General features: G+C 34.8%; 1 pseudogene; it reads right to left on the bottom strand.

Annotated features, from left to right (window-relative positions):
• Positions 1 to 6,674: 6,674 nt before the first annotated feature.
• On the bottom strand, positions 6,675 to 8,111 carry LOC132799807 (photosystem II CP43 reaction center protein-like; annotated as a pseudogene).
• Between the last annotated feature and the right edge of the window lie 7,862 nt (positions 8,112 to 15,973).

The raw sequence follows: 15,973 nt of genomic DNA, 5'->3' as shown, positions 1-15,973 counted from the left end.
GCTAGCCAATGCTCGAATAGAAGAATCATGGTGTTAAAGGGCAATGACGAGCTAGAATCGAAAAGTGAAGAAAGTGAGGATGAAGCCAAGTAAGAGGAGGAGGACTTGGAGGATGAACCCGAAACCTTGCAACCATCCAATGCTGAATTAAACTTGCTTTCTAGGAGTGTACTTGCTGCATACAAAGATGAGGATGAAATTCAAAGAGAGAATATCTTCCACACCCGATGTGAAATTCAAGGTAAGATTTGTAGTATGATTATTGATAGTAGAAGTTGTACTAATGTAATAAGTAACCTTGTAGTTGAAAAATTGGGCTTAAAAACCACAAAACATCCTGAACCATATAGATTACAATGGCTTAATGATAGTGGTGAGATGAAAGTAAACAAACAAGCCAAAGTAAAATTTAGTATCGGTAGATATGAGGATGTAGTCTTATGTGATATTGTACCCATGATTGCTGGACATATACTATTAGGTAGACCATGGCAATTTGATAAAGATGCTACTCATTTTGGTCGAGAAAATAGTATTATTTTCAGGTTTAAAGGTAAGAAGGTCAAGCTGGAACCATTATCTCCTAAAGAGGTTTACAAAGACCAATTACAAATGCAACAAAGGAGAGAAGACGAAAAGCTCAAGGAAAAAGCAAGTATGGCACCAATGGCTTCACCATCCTTTCAAGAAGGTAAGAATGAGGTTGCTGATCAATGTAAGGTTTCTAAGACTCATATTAAGTGGAAAGATCAAGGAAAAACCAAAATAGAGGGGAAAGAAAGTGGCAAACCCGAGAGCTTGGAGAAGGAAGGGAAATCCGAAGGTTTGCACCAATCTGAGAGAGAAAAAGAAAAAGAAAGAAAAGAAAGGTCAAGTAGAAACTTTTATTTGAGTTTAGGGGATATTAATAAGGTTATTGAGTGTAAGAAACCTTTGCTGGTCATGATTTATAAAGAAAATTATTTTAATGATCAAACTAACTTTGAAGAACTTGAATTGCCAAGTTCAATGATTTCTCTTTTGAAGGAATTTGGAGATGTCTTCGTAAATGAAATTCCAAGTGGACTACCATCCAATCAAGAGGGAAAAGGTGAGCTTCCTGTCCAAGGTAAGTCTTCTAATACTAAGGTTGTGTGGAAAAAATTTAATAAAACCAAGAGTGAGAAATTTGGTGCAAAAGCCGATAGTGAGGAAGGTGAGATGACTGTGAGTGAGAAAGGAAAAGGAAGGCAAGAAAGGAAAAATATAAATTTTTATCTTAGCTTTGGTGATGTTAATAAAGTAATTATGAATAAGAAATCATTGCTAACCATGAATTTTAAAGATACTTATTTAAGTATGTCTTTATTGCATAGAAGTTTATCTGCATTGTTGAGAGCTTTACTTAGTGGTAATTTGAAAATTTGGGAAATATTGTTTGCTAACTTTAAAAATTATAATTTTTACCATAATGAGCATGTATTTCTAGATTTTGTTGTAATAGTGTTTGACCCAGGAGAATTGGTTTGGTTGCACTTACGAAAGGAAAGGTTTCCTAAACAAAGAAAGTCAAAGCTCATGCCGCCTATGGATGGACTTTTACAAGTTTTGGAGCCGATTAACAAGAATGCCTACAAGTTTGATTTACCGGGTGAGTATAACATGAATGCTGCATTTAATGTTGCTGATTTAACTCCTTTTTCTGCAGATGATGATCTTGATTTGAGGACAAATCCTTTTCAAGAGGAGGGGAATGATGTGATTCCGCCCGAGCCCGATCCACCGATAACCCGTTGGGGTGCTGACTCGACACGGATGAAGACTAGGCCAATCATAAGAGCTCAAATTAAGAAATTTAAGGGCAAACTGGGAGTATTTATACAGAGGGTAATCAATCTCAACAGAGCATGTCCATACTTGAAGATACAAAGCCCATTCTAAGCATCCAAGTGGTGGAAGCCGATACGGACCCGGGTGACTGTTTTGGTACATTTTTGGAGTCCGGGAAACATGAAATGGTTCCAATGCTTTATGGGTTCAATACATATGCCTACGAGGTCATGGAATCAAGTTAAAGCAGCCTCAAATGCAATCAAAAAGGGCTTGTATGGACAGCCTCAACAATTTGGCCGAATTTGCTGTATTGCTTGCTGACTTTACTGTATTTTACTGTATTAGCCTTTTCTTATTTTTCCAAGCATGGGCAACGTGTGGGACTTCATATTCAGCTTATTTGGCATCCTAAAAATCATATAGAAGCTGATTTGAAGCTCAAAGAGGTCAAAGATTGATCAAAGTCAACTTGATCAAAAAGGCTAGCATTTTTAGTTTCCTAATTTGTTTTTACTTTTTGTTTTAGGAAACTACCATTACTTTTTGGCTTTTATTTATTTATTTTCTGGAAAAATAACTTTAGGAAGGTTTTTATTTTATTCTTTCCATTGTAAATTAATTAATTCCTAATTTAATATAAAGGAATTAATTAATCAAACTTAGATTAGGAAAGGAAGTATAGTTTCGGCCAACTAGGTTTCTTTATGTGTGGTGGCCGGTTTTCTTTATGTTCTAGGGTTTTATTTCGTGGCTTTGTAGCCTATTTAAAGGCTTATTTTTCAAGATTAATACAACTTTGATTTGATTAAAAAACGTACTTGTGAGATTAATTATCTCTTTGTTCTTGAGAACACCTAAAACACCATTAGAGAATTGGTTGTTTTAGCTTGACTTATCAATAGGTTTTCCATCCCCTATTGTGGCATCTACATTATACCAAGGTTTCTAACCACAGGTTGGTTAGGGGTTGAGGTCCATTCCATTAGAACTTGAACTTAATTAAAGATTCGGGCTAATATAATACGGGTTTAGGAGCAGGTCGTCCTAGGTTCGTATCACATAGCCTACTTTAGTGAAAAATTAAATGGAGCTGCCCTAAACTACCCGACTTATGACAAGGAGATTTATGCTTTGGTGAGGGCTTTGGAGACGTGGCAACATTATCTCATGCCAAAGGAGTTTGTGATTCATACGGATCATGAGTCTTTGAAGCATATCAAAGGTCAAGGAAAGCTCAACCGAAGGCATGCCAAGTGGATTGAATTTATTGAAACCTTTCCCTATGTGATCCGCTACAAAAAAGGTAAAGAAAATTTGGTTGCCGATGCATTATCCCGAAGGTATGTACTTTTTTCTACCTTAGATGCTAGTTTGCTTGGATTTGAACAATTGAAAGAACTTTATAAGCATGATAGTGACTTTGGAGAAATTTTTAGAACCTGTTTGAAACATGGATTTAATAAAGTTTACATATTTGAGGGATATTTGTTTAAGGAAAACAAACTTTATGTGCTTAATTGTAGTATTAGGGAATTATTGGTTCGGGAAGGACATGGGGGTGGTTTAATGGGTCATTTGGTGTTTTAAAAACTTTATCCTTGCTGCAAGAACATTTTTATTGGCCTAACATGAGGAGAGATGTTGAGAGAATTTGTGAAAGATGTTTGAAGTGCTGAAAAACAAAATCAACATTGAAGCCGCATGGATTGTATAAGCCTTTGCCGATTCTTACCTATCCTTGGGTAGATTTGTCTATGGATTTTATTCTTGGGTTGCCTAGGTCAAGGACAGGTAAGGATTCAATATTTGTTGTAGTGGATACGTTTTCTAAGATGGTACATTTTATTGCATGTAACAAAACTGATGATGCATCCAATATTGCTAATTTATTTTTGAAGGAAATTGTGAGATTGCATGGAATGCCAAGAACTATTGTTTTGGATAGGGATGCTAAGTTCTTAAGCTATTTTTGGAAAACTTTGTTGGCTAAATTAGGTACTAAGCCTTTATTTTCAACTACTTGTCATCCACAAACTGATGGACAAACTAAAGTAGTAAATAAAACCTTGTCTGCATTGTTGAGAGCATTAATTGGTAGAAATTTAAGAACTTGGGAAGAACGTCTGCCACATGTTGAATTTGCATATAATAGATCTTTACATTCAGCAACTAAATTTACTTGGTTTGAAATTGTTTATGGTTTTAATCCTCTGACTCCATTAGATCTAACACCTTTACCGATACGAACCTAGGACGACCTACTCCTAAACCCGTATTATATTAGCCCGGATTTTTAATTAAGTTCAAGTTCTAATGGAATGGACCTCAACCCCTAACTAACCTATGGTTAGAAACCTTGGTATAACGTAGACGCCACAATAGGGGATGGAAAACCTATTGATAAGTCAAGCTAAAACAACCAATTCTCTAATGGTGTTTTAGGTGTTCTCAAAGAACAAAGAGATAATTAATCTCACAAGTATTTTTTTTAGTCAAATCAAAGTTCTATTCTTATTGAAAAATAAGCCTTTAAATAGGCTTTGAAAGAAACAAAATAAACCCTAAAAACCCTTGGAAAAACCGGCCACACACATAAGGAAACCTAGTTGGCCGCAACTATACTTCCTTTCCTAATCTAAGTTTGATTAGTTAATTCATTTATATTAAATTATGAATTAATTAATTTACAATAAAATAAAAACCTTCCTAAAGTTATTTGTCCAAAAAATAAATAAATAAAAACCCAAAAAGAAATAAAGTCAGTCACAAATTAGGTAACGAGTTGACTTTGACATCTAGCCTGAATTATGTCTTCAACGGATCTAACTTATGTCTGCCTGATGTCCGAGCAAACTTATGGCCTATCCGAGCTAACTGATGTCTGTCTGAGCTAACTTGTGTTTGGCCGAGCTAACGGATGTCTGTCCAAACTAAGTTGTGTCTGGCCGAGCTAGCGGATGTCTGTCTGAGCTAAGTTACATCTGATGTTCGAAGTCCGAGATCAGATGTCCGAGGCAAGACTAGTCCGAGATCAGATGTCCGAGACATGGGTGTCCGATATAAAATATCCAATGTATGGGTGTCCAATGTATCAGCCTCCACCACTTGAATACTTAAAACAGGTCTTTTATCTTCAGGTATGGACAAGCCCTTTTGAGAATGAATTACTTTCTGGATAAATCCAGCAAGGTTGTCCTTAAACCTCTTAGCTTGAGCCCTAATGATTAGTCCAGTCTTCATCTGTATCGGATCAGTACCCTAGCGAGTTGTCGATGCTGCGAGCTCGGGCGAGTTTGCATCATTTACCTTTAAATGAGCGTGCTAATCTAGATGGAAAACAAAAAGCTGAATTTGTAAAGCAGATTTATGAGAAGGCACGAGCAAATATTGAGAGGAGGACCAAGCAATATGCAAAGGTGGCTAATCAAGGCCAAAAATCAAAGGTGTTTGAACCTGGAGATTGGGTGTGGCTGCATTTAAGGAAAGAAAGGTTTCTTGAACCAAGGAAATCCAAACTAATGCCGAGGGGCGATGGACCTTTTCAAGTTTTGGAGAGGATAAACGACAATGCCTACAAACTTGATTTACCGAGTGAGTATAGTGTTAGTGCCACCTTTAATGTTGCTAATATATCTCCGTTTGCTGCAGGTGATGACTTTGATTTGAGGACAATTCCTTTTCAAAAGGAGGGGAATGATGCGAACCCACCCGAGTTCACACCACCGACAACTCGCTGGGTTACTGATCCGATACGGATGAAGACTGGACCGATCATTAGGGCTCAAGCTAAGAGGTTTAAGGATAACCTTGCTGCCTTTATCCAGAGAGTAATTCATTCTCAAAAGGGCTTGTCCATACTTGAGGATAAAAGGACTATTTTAAGTATCCAAGTGGTGGAGGCTGATCCATCGGATACCCATACATCGGACATTTTATATCGGACACCTTTGTCTCGGACATCAGAGCCTTACCTCGGACATCTGATCTCGGACTTCGGACATCGGATGCAACTTAGCTCGGACAGACATCAGTTAGCTCGGCCAGACATAAGTTAGCTCGGACAGACAGCCGTTAGCTCGGATAGGTCATAAGTTAGCTCGGACATCAGGCAGACATAAGTTAGCTCGGTTAACAACATAATTCAGCCTAGATGTCAAAGTCAACTCGTTACCTAATTTGTGATTGACTTTATTTCTTTTTGGGTTTTTATTTATTTATTTTCTGGACAAATAACTTTAGGAAGGTTTTTATTTTATTATAAATTAATTAATTTCTAATTTAATATAAAGGAATTAATTAATCAAACTTAGATTAGGAAAGGAAGTATAGTTGCGGCCAACTAGGTTTCTTTATGTGTGGCCGGCTTTTCCTAGGGTTTTTAGGGTTTATTTTGAAGCCTATTTAAAGACTTATTTTTCAATTAGAATACAACTTTGATTTGATTGAGAAAATACTTGTGAGATTAATTATCTCTTTCTTCTTTGAGAACACCTAAAACACCATTAGAGAATTTGTTGTTTTAGCTTGACTTATCAATAGGTTTTCCATCCCCTATTGTGGCGTCTACATTATACCAAGGTTTCTAACCACAGGTTGGTTAGAGGTTGAGGTCCATTCCATTAGAACTTGAACTTAATTGAGATCCGGACTAATATAATATGGGTTTAAGAGCATGTCGTCCTAGGTTCGTATCAGAGAAGCCCTCTTGAGAATGAATTACTCCCTGGATAAAGGTAGAAATTTTATCCCTAAACCTCTTAGCTTGAGCTTTAGTGATGAGCCTGGTCTTCATCCGTATCTGGTTAGCACTCTAGCGGGTTGTCGGTTGTGTGGGTTCGGGCGGATTCTCATCACTTCCTGTCTCAATTGAAAGGAGTCATGGAAAGAACAGGTTCAAAATCATGATCAATTCCTTTTTCACTTCCTGTAGCACTTGCATGATCCCTTCCCCGCATGCCATAAATGACCTACAAATAGGAAAAATCCTAGAATAAAACAAGAGGTAGCTAACCAACTTCTATAAGAGACATAATTGACTGCATTGATCTCGGTCGCTACACCCTCACGAAGTTTAAGTAATCTAAAGGAGCATGAGTCATATATTCTATAGAACATCATTCTTGCCAGGGCTGGATGTCTTTTTTCAGCCTACTCAAGTCCAAACCATTGAGGCCCCTTAGAGGTTCTAACCAGGAAGCAAGATCCCAGAAATGCATAGTTTCTCCTGCAAATATAACTTCCCCAGTCAGGGAGTGCATTAGAAATTTACCTAAACCGATAGGTCCTTGAGCAGATCCCACATTAGCCCTAAGACGTTGGTCTCTAACTAGAAAAGTAAATGCTTGAGCTTGAGAAGCTTCCGGTCCAGTAGGCCTATAAAATTCACTAGGATAAGTGGTATTATTGAACGAGACAAGGCAACAAGCAATAAAACCAAAAACAGATAAAGCACCTAAACTATAAGACAAGTAAGCCTCTCCAGACCATACAAGTGCACGGCGAGCCCATGCAAAGGGTTTGGTTAAGATATGCCATATTCCACCAAGTATACAAATGGAACCTAACCATACATGCCCTCCAATTATATCTTCCAAATCGTCTAGACTAACAGTCCACCCTTCTCCCCTAAAAGGGTATTTTAGTAAATAACCAAATACAATACTTGGGCTAATAGCCAATATGGTAATTTTTCTTACATCTCCCCCCCCCCCCCCCCTTCTCTCCCCTCGGAGCGTAGGTATCATAGACACCCCCAAAATAAAGAGCATTGAACACTAGAAAAAAAGCATCTATACCAAACAAGATTAAGTGAATCCCTAAAATTGTAATCATTTTATTTATATCTTTCCATACGTAACCAAAGAATGGAAAAGATTCTTCAAGAGTTTCAAGTCCCAAAAGTGCATGATAAATACTATAAAGCCCAATACTGTATAGGAAATTAAGTGAATTATCTAGATACAAAGTATGCAAAGGTCTCTAGAACTTCCTCCCCGAGACTTACCCCCCAACCTAGAGTGGCTAGGTGGGGAAGTAAAATTAATCCTTGTTCATACATCGGCTTCTTTAGTACGAAATGAGCCACTTCAAATAGGTTTACTGATCTGGTCCAGAATATGATTAATCCGACATGAGCTACATGAGCCCCGAGTAGTTTACTGAAGAAGTTGATAAGTCGAGCATTTCTAGCCCACCAAGCGAAACCCGGTGGTTTCTGGGTCACAACCAGCTAAAGCTAAAGTTCCAATAAAGAGCATTTCCATGGGGTAGAACCTCCTCAGGGAATATAAGGTTTTCATGAGGTTGATCTTGAGTCGCAATCCAAGCATGAATACCTTCGTTTCAGAGAATAATTATGGTGTAGAAAGTCTTAAATTCCATATCTTCCGCTGCATGGATTTCCTAAGAAACAAAGTCATATGCACGTAGATTCAAGGCTAGACCAACTACTCCAAGAGTATTCATCCATAAATCGGTAATTGGTACAAATAACATAAAGAAATGTAACCAATGTTTATTCGAAAAACCAACCCCAAATATTCGGGACCAAAAGTGGCTAGCGGTGACCATTGAATAAGTTTCTTCAGCTTGAGTTGGGTTAAAAGCCGCACCATCACCATCTCCAAATAAAGTATTTTCTATGGTAGCACCATGAATAGCGCATAGCAGAGCAGCACCCAATACCCCAGCAACTCGCATCATATGAAATGGGTTCAATGTCCAGTTATGAAACCCTTGCAAAAAGAGGATGAATCGAAATATATCTGCTACACCAAGACTTGGTGCAAAGAACCAACCAGACTGACCTAGCGGATAAATCAAGAATACAAAAACAAAAACCGCAATTGGACGGGAGAATGCGATTTCATTATAAGGTCATAATTAAATAGATCAAGCCAGTTCAAATTATTATAACATGAAACCTATTAGTCTGAAAGTACCGTGAAGAGCAACAAAAGTCCATAGACCGCCTTATTGACACCAACGAGTAAAATCTCCTTGTGCTTCAGGGCTCCATAGTAACAAAAAAGAGTGTGCTAAACCATTAGCAGGAGTAGAAACTACGGCGGTTAAGAAGTTGCAGCCTTCCAAATAGGAACTTACTAATCAATGGGTATACCATGAAGTTACAAAGGTTGTACCTGTAAACCAACCCCCTAAGGTGAAATAGACACAAAGAAAGGGCAATAGACTTGACTACTACAAAAACGAAATGGTCCCTCCATAACTAGTCATCCATAATATCAAATAAATCATTTTCATCTTTGGTAAATTTACCAACGGCTATAGTCATAATGATCCTCCTATTCAACTACTTCAACCATTTTCGAGCACCTCGTAGCATTTTCAAGATGTTGGGGCTTTTATCATTTATGTATGATTTGATTTCTCATCCATTGCCCCTTCTTTCGAATAGGTTTTGAATATAAAAAAAAAATTATTGGTCTCTAATTCGACCTAGTAAAGTAAAATCCCTAATCTTAATTCGGTTATCCTTTCCTATTCTTCATAACCACCTGAGCCATGAATTTTCTTATGACTCATCAATTAAATAGAAGCATTTTTTATTTGATTTGAAAAGAAATGTTCAGGAAACAAGCGATCCCTTTTGTCGCTACCGATAGATCCCCAGATATATTCCTCTTGTTCCATCAACTAATCTTATTCTTGAATCCCATTGGGAAAATTAATAAAAATGAGAATTCGTATGTGTCTTAAACTACTACAGTATCATATATTTTATTACTTTCTATTTTACTCTTTCATTTTCTTTTAATAAACTTCCTAGTCTATTTATTTTATTCTATTATTTATATTTAATTAAATTAATAGGGTATTGAATTTATTAATAGGAGACTATAAATAAAAGCTCTTTCTTGCATCCATTTTCCATCTGATTATCAAACAAAAATATTGTATGTATCCACATGGATGGAAATATTTGTTACATGAAACCATGATCTGATAGATATCTATCTAAATATCTAAAATAAATACTTATAAATTATGAAATATATATAATAAAATAGAAAGTGATCTTGTCTTGTGTGCTGGAATCAAAGAAAGGTGTTTTAAACCCCTCTTGTGTGTGTTGTACTTGGAATAAATCTTTCGCTGGAAAGCAAGGAAATGGAATGGCATTCTAATACAACATCTAGAAACAAGAAGCTTTAATAGGAAATATTGACAGATTCCCGTGTGGTCCAAAGAAATATGAAATGGAAAAAAAAAAAAAGAACCACTGTTCCAATTTTATCTCTAATCGAATTTTAATATCAAAATAGTGGATATAGTTATGATTCAATAGGTTAGGTCCACTTACTTTTTCTTTTGTTGATTTCTAATTGATTTGATTGGAATAATAGAATAAAGTAATAGGAATATTTGGAGATTCAAGTAGACAACTTAACATTATTCATGATAAACTTATCATTATAATATTTATAACAATATAATAAACATAATAACAAATGTTCAACTTTATAAGTACTAGAAATTACTACACTTCATTAGTATTTGATAGAATTTCAATGGAAAAATTAATTATATTACAATTACATTTTATGGTTTCTCACTTTTCTATTACAAATGGCAATGATATCTCTATAAATATGAATACTGCCGTTGGAGTTTTATGAAAAAACCAAAGCCCCTTATCAGATTTGAACCGATGACTTACGCCTTATCATGGCGTTACTCTACCACTGAGTTAAAATGGCCCGTTTACTTCAACTCTTGAATAAACCGGTAGTTACTATGAGTAAGTATATCTTATAAGTTTATAGGCTATAATCTATGTGATGGATATATCTTAGATGCATAGTGGGTCATTTAGGAATGCTCAATTTGATTTACCGAGTGAGTAATGAATATACTAGTAAGTGTAGGTAAAAAAAGGTTTATTGATATTGTAGTTGATAAATATCAATGCAATGAATTGTTTTTAGACCGGCCAACCCTAATTTCTTTCCATTATTTTCCATTGTAACGAAATTCAATTGATTGATACATGTACCTACCAATTCAACATAGCCCCGAAATATTTCATCAAAGCAATCGTTGATGAAGAAATTCGGCTTGTGCTCTGAACGGAAAAAATTTAGAGAAAAAACTTCAATAACTTATCGTTTTTTTTATTTGAATTTCCTATCTTAGTGTGAGGAAGAAGTATGCCAGCCTGATCTTAACAATGATTGAATCGATGAATGAAAGCGTAAGAATGGGGTTTAATTCCCCTTTTTGGCAGACCAATTGCTCACCGAAAAGTGCTATCCTTTGTATTGAGTCATACCATTCTCATTCCATTATATTGTATATTGACAATTTTAAAAAACTATTCATACTATGAGCATAGTATGATGGAGGTCGGGCAAGTATGCCCCCATCATCTAGTGGTTCAGGACATTTCTCTTTCAAAGAGGCAACAGGGATTCGATTTCCCCTGGGGGTAGGGTTTTATGAAAGGAAGTTGATCATGGATTATCAATAAGCATGAAATTGCTTCTTCTTGTCATGGGTTGATGCCCGAGCGGTTAATGGGGATGGACTGTAAATTCATTGGCAATATGCCTACGCTGGTTCAAATCTAGCTCAACCTAATAAATCACTGATTTGCCATGATATAATCCATTTGTTATTTTCCCGAAATGGTCGATCCCAATAGGAAAAAAGTAAATTTTTTTTATATATCTCTACCATTATTTAGTTACTCTATTTAACTTTTTTTCCCTACAAATTCTTTTTTTCGTTGAAGTGTGGCAATTTTGCCACTTGATGGTGCATGCCACCAGCTAGCATGCACACCTTGGTATCACCTCCTTTCCTTTTATGAGTTTATATTTTTTGTTTGTTTTTAATTGATGCAAGGTATATTTTGATAATGTTTTGTGCCTAAGTTATGTATCCACAAGCATAGGCAAAACTATGCATAAAAGAGTAGGAACATTATGGTTGAAATGCCTATGGTGCCGGATTCATAATTTCCAGCAATATAGGTCCACTGTTTATCTTATACCTCAGGTTACAAAAGGATTTTTGGTCTGAAATGTTGAGGGATGTCTACAGACATATATAGAATACTACGGTTCAAATTTCAGGTCAAAATGACATGGGAAAGTTCATTTTCTATTCCAAACAGATTGCTGTATCTGATGGGCCCAGTATGGAGATGATGGAGTTTCGGAGCTGTTTGGCCCATGATCCAGTTCCAGAACTTTCCTAGATCTTGTAACAATATTTATTGATGATCCAGGATGCTTCAAACCAAGTTTCATAAGCAGATAGAAAGGGGAACTAAGTAGGTGAAGCTAGTTTGGTTGTTTACCCAAACTAGTTAAACAATAGGAACTTAGTTCAAACCATGTGCCACTTTTTACTATATTTGGAATAGACATGTTGCAGCTAGTTTTTACCTCTTTTGTGTATGAAAATTAGGTTTTGACCATTTTACTTTTTAAATTTCAAATACTTTACTCATTTTGTAAGCTCACATGCTTGGCATGTGTGAACTAGTTGTAATTTTAAGCTTATATTGTTAAATGAATGAGATAGCTATACATCTAAGCCTCGTTTTCAAAAACCAACATGGTCCCCTTCTTCTCATCTCTTCTTCAACACCTTAGAACACTCTAGGAACCCTAAAAACCAGAAAACACCATAACTAAAACCTAAAAACACAACTCACACACAACCATTCCCAAGAGCATCACCAAAAGCCTACTTGTTGCTAACACTTCAAGCTAGCTTGCTCTTGGTCATAACCTTCTCACACCAACATTTTTCTAATGATCTAGATTCATATCAGGATCGGTAAATGTAAAAGCTAAGGACAAGAGTAAAATAAAGAAAACTGAACTTTTTCATTGAAAGATTGATTATCCAATTGATTTGGCAATAACGAAAAGATTATTAGTAATCGACGCCGCTTTTGCTCAAGCATATATCCATATGGATAGAATAGGTATACTGTACAATTCTAATCGAAAATCTAAATCGAAAGGGTTTGAATGAAATCATTAAGAATATGTATACTGTACAATTTATTTTATTATGTTATTTTCCTGGGATTGTAGTTCAATTGGTTAAGGCACTGCCCTGTCAAGGCGGAAGTTGCGGATTCGAGCTCCATCAGTCCCGATGGATCCAAATCCAATAAAATAACAAAAATACACCAATTTGTCTCTCCATTTTTCTATGAAAGGGAGTACAAATAACCGAATTTCATTCCCAACTGGATCCCTCTTTTTTTTTCATTTTGATTGTTTGTTTGGGTTTGGTTAAAATCAACAATAAGGTCAGTGTAAAGGCACTTAGATGATACTTCATCAGATGATTGTACAAGGAAGGCGGTAAGTTATGGAAAAAAAGAATGGAAAGGCATGATAAATCAAAATTTAAATTTGAAATTTAAATTAATTTAAAGGAATTTTTATTGGATTAGGAATCAACCTTCAAAGTCAGTATGGATAAAAGATCTTCCTATGTTATGCTATTCAATTCTTGATGATGAATCAATATGATAGCCCTGATATTGTTATTCATGATATTGATCCAATTCGATTACATCGAGACGTAATTCATATCATTGAATTTACAGACGAAGGATTTATCATCTCTATGGGATTAAATCCCAGTTATTGCCAATTAAAGAAAAATCAAACGATGAAATTATGGAAGTAAATATTATTGCATTTATTGCTGCTGCCCTATTCATTCTAGGTCCTATTGCTTTTTTACTTATAATATATGTAAAAACAGTAAGTCAGAGCGATTAATTTGAATTAAACTTGACTTTTTAGTTCTTATCAATGATTGAAGAAAAGAAATAAAATGAAAAAGGTTCCAATTTTGCTATTAAATTAATGAAATGAACAAAATAGAATCAACAGTATTCTATGAGAGACGATAGTATGGTAGAAAGAAAGATTCATATTTTTCTTTCTACCATACTATCTAGTATTGTCATTGTACTGTATAAAGTTCATTGTCTGAAGATACAGGTTAATTTAATATATCAATCTACATTATTATCTTCATATATATAGATATCAATTCCATATATAAATTACATAGTGTCGTGTCCCAATTCTATTTCTTCGTCTAGTTCTATTTAATTTGTGTTGATTCCAATCAATAATTGCAAGTAATCGAAAGACAATGTCCTACCATTTGTATTCCTTTCAAAATACAAACATGGGAATAATTGCAATATTTGTTTGATTGAAAGAGTTCATATATTATTCATAGAATCCATTACTCCACTAGAATTAAACACCGTTTCGAAATGAAGATGTTTTTTATTTCCATTTGAAAATGGAATTTTAATTTAAATAGTGAAATTAAAATAAAAAAAGGCTTTGTAGGTCAAAATTGATACAGTTTGGTTCTTAAATTCAATTAGTAGTACTTTTAGAGTCCACTTCTACCTCATACTACAAGTGAAAGGGAAAATGTAAATGCTATCATTACAGCAGCCCAAGCGATTCTTACTGTATCCATGTGAATGATGTTCTCCGTCTCTAAAAAAAATGAAGGAATTATTCAATTATTGTTCACTAATAATAAAAAAATCACTGGTGCAGAGTCAAAGGGGGGGTTATGACCTAACAATGTTGATAAAACAATCCAATAAATCCAATTATAACGCGTTCTTATAATTATAAGATTTCTGGTATAATTGGAAAACATTAAGCACCAGCAAAATACGCAAGACAACCTTTTGACTGAAGTAGCAAAAGGTTGTTACTAACATGTGGTAATAATAAAACCTATTCTTTCTTTTGGTGCCCTTCATCTTATTTTTTATTAAATATAGATCACTATCTATCGCATACCCTCATTTCTTTCTTTCCCAGCTTTCCCATTTGATCTACGTCTCCGATTGGCTCTATGAAACAATCGAAGACGTCTTATTACACGTTCTTGATTAAAGATTAAAGTAAAAATATTAGAGATTAAAGTAAGAATTTCTTTTTGTATTTTAAATAGAAATTATAAGTTCAATATAAGTAAAATATGGAAAAATATTTACATATTCTTTATATATTGAAAAAAATACATAAACAAATACATAATATATTCAAATAAAAATATATAATAAATACATATATAAATAAGTCAAAGCCAATTATCCATTCATTCTAATTAATATTGAAAGAATCCCGGAGTACTCAAAGACTTTCATGAGTATGTATACAAAGTATCTTCCGCCCTTTTCGCAACTAATAATTTCATTGGATCCACCGTCTCGCTATCCAATCTAATTCAAGACCCAGTCAATAGACATTGCATTAGTAGCGGAAGGGCTATCATATCAAGATTTACAAGTTCTTTTTCAATATTGTAATCTTTCCTTAAACCGTAGATGTAAGTATTTACAGCATTTTAAAGAACAAAAGAAAACCTCCGGATGCTTAGAATCAAGCAAGTATCAAGAGTCCTTTTCTTCTGCTTGCTTCGGTTGGAAAAAAATGGGTAAGTTTCATCAGCAAACCAAAATAAGGTATTTCGATCCTTTTGTTGATCAAGCGACACCCGTATTTAAATTGGGGAAAAAGGATTTGCAGTCCCCTGCCTTACCACTCAGCCATGCCGCCAAAGTGATACAAAATATATGAAAAAATTCCCTTCCCTTTTTTAGTGAAAAACCAAATGTGGATGTGGATTTTCAATCACAAAAGTAAAAATTCAAGACAAATTTGAACTGTTAACTATTGACCATGAATTCATGAACAGTTCTTGAATTTGAATCGAAAATTTTATTTCCCTAATAATATGAGAAAATCCAAATTGATACATAACTAATCCTTTTTTTTCCACTAAAAGAAAAGTAGGCTTGTCAATTTCAATTATAACAGCAATTAGGGGTATATGTAAACCCCATAACATAAATTTTTTAAACAGATAAATCGGGTATCTTATATGTATATGATACCTATAGGGAAGGTAATTTTAGAAAATTTTGAGCAAATTATCATACTTTGATTCAACTTTTACAATTTTTCAGCGAATAGATTGAATATTAAAAGTCAAAATTTTGATAGAGGATGACAGGTTCTTTCTGTCCCTAACAAAACAAGATAATAAAAAAAAGAAGGAAAGTGCAGATAGATAGCTCTATTTATATTTGCACATGTTTAATAAATATCAGCTTTTTTACACA

This window comes from Ziziphus jujuba, chromosome 11 (genome assembly GCF_031755915.1).
Source record: "Ziziphus jujuba cultivar Dongzao chromosome 11, ASM3175591v1".
NCBI lineage: Eukaryota > Viridiplantae > Streptophyta > Magnoliopsida > Rosales > Rhamnaceae > Ziziphus > Ziziphus jujuba.
This window is presented reverse-complemented; position numbering and strand designations above follow the sequence as displayed.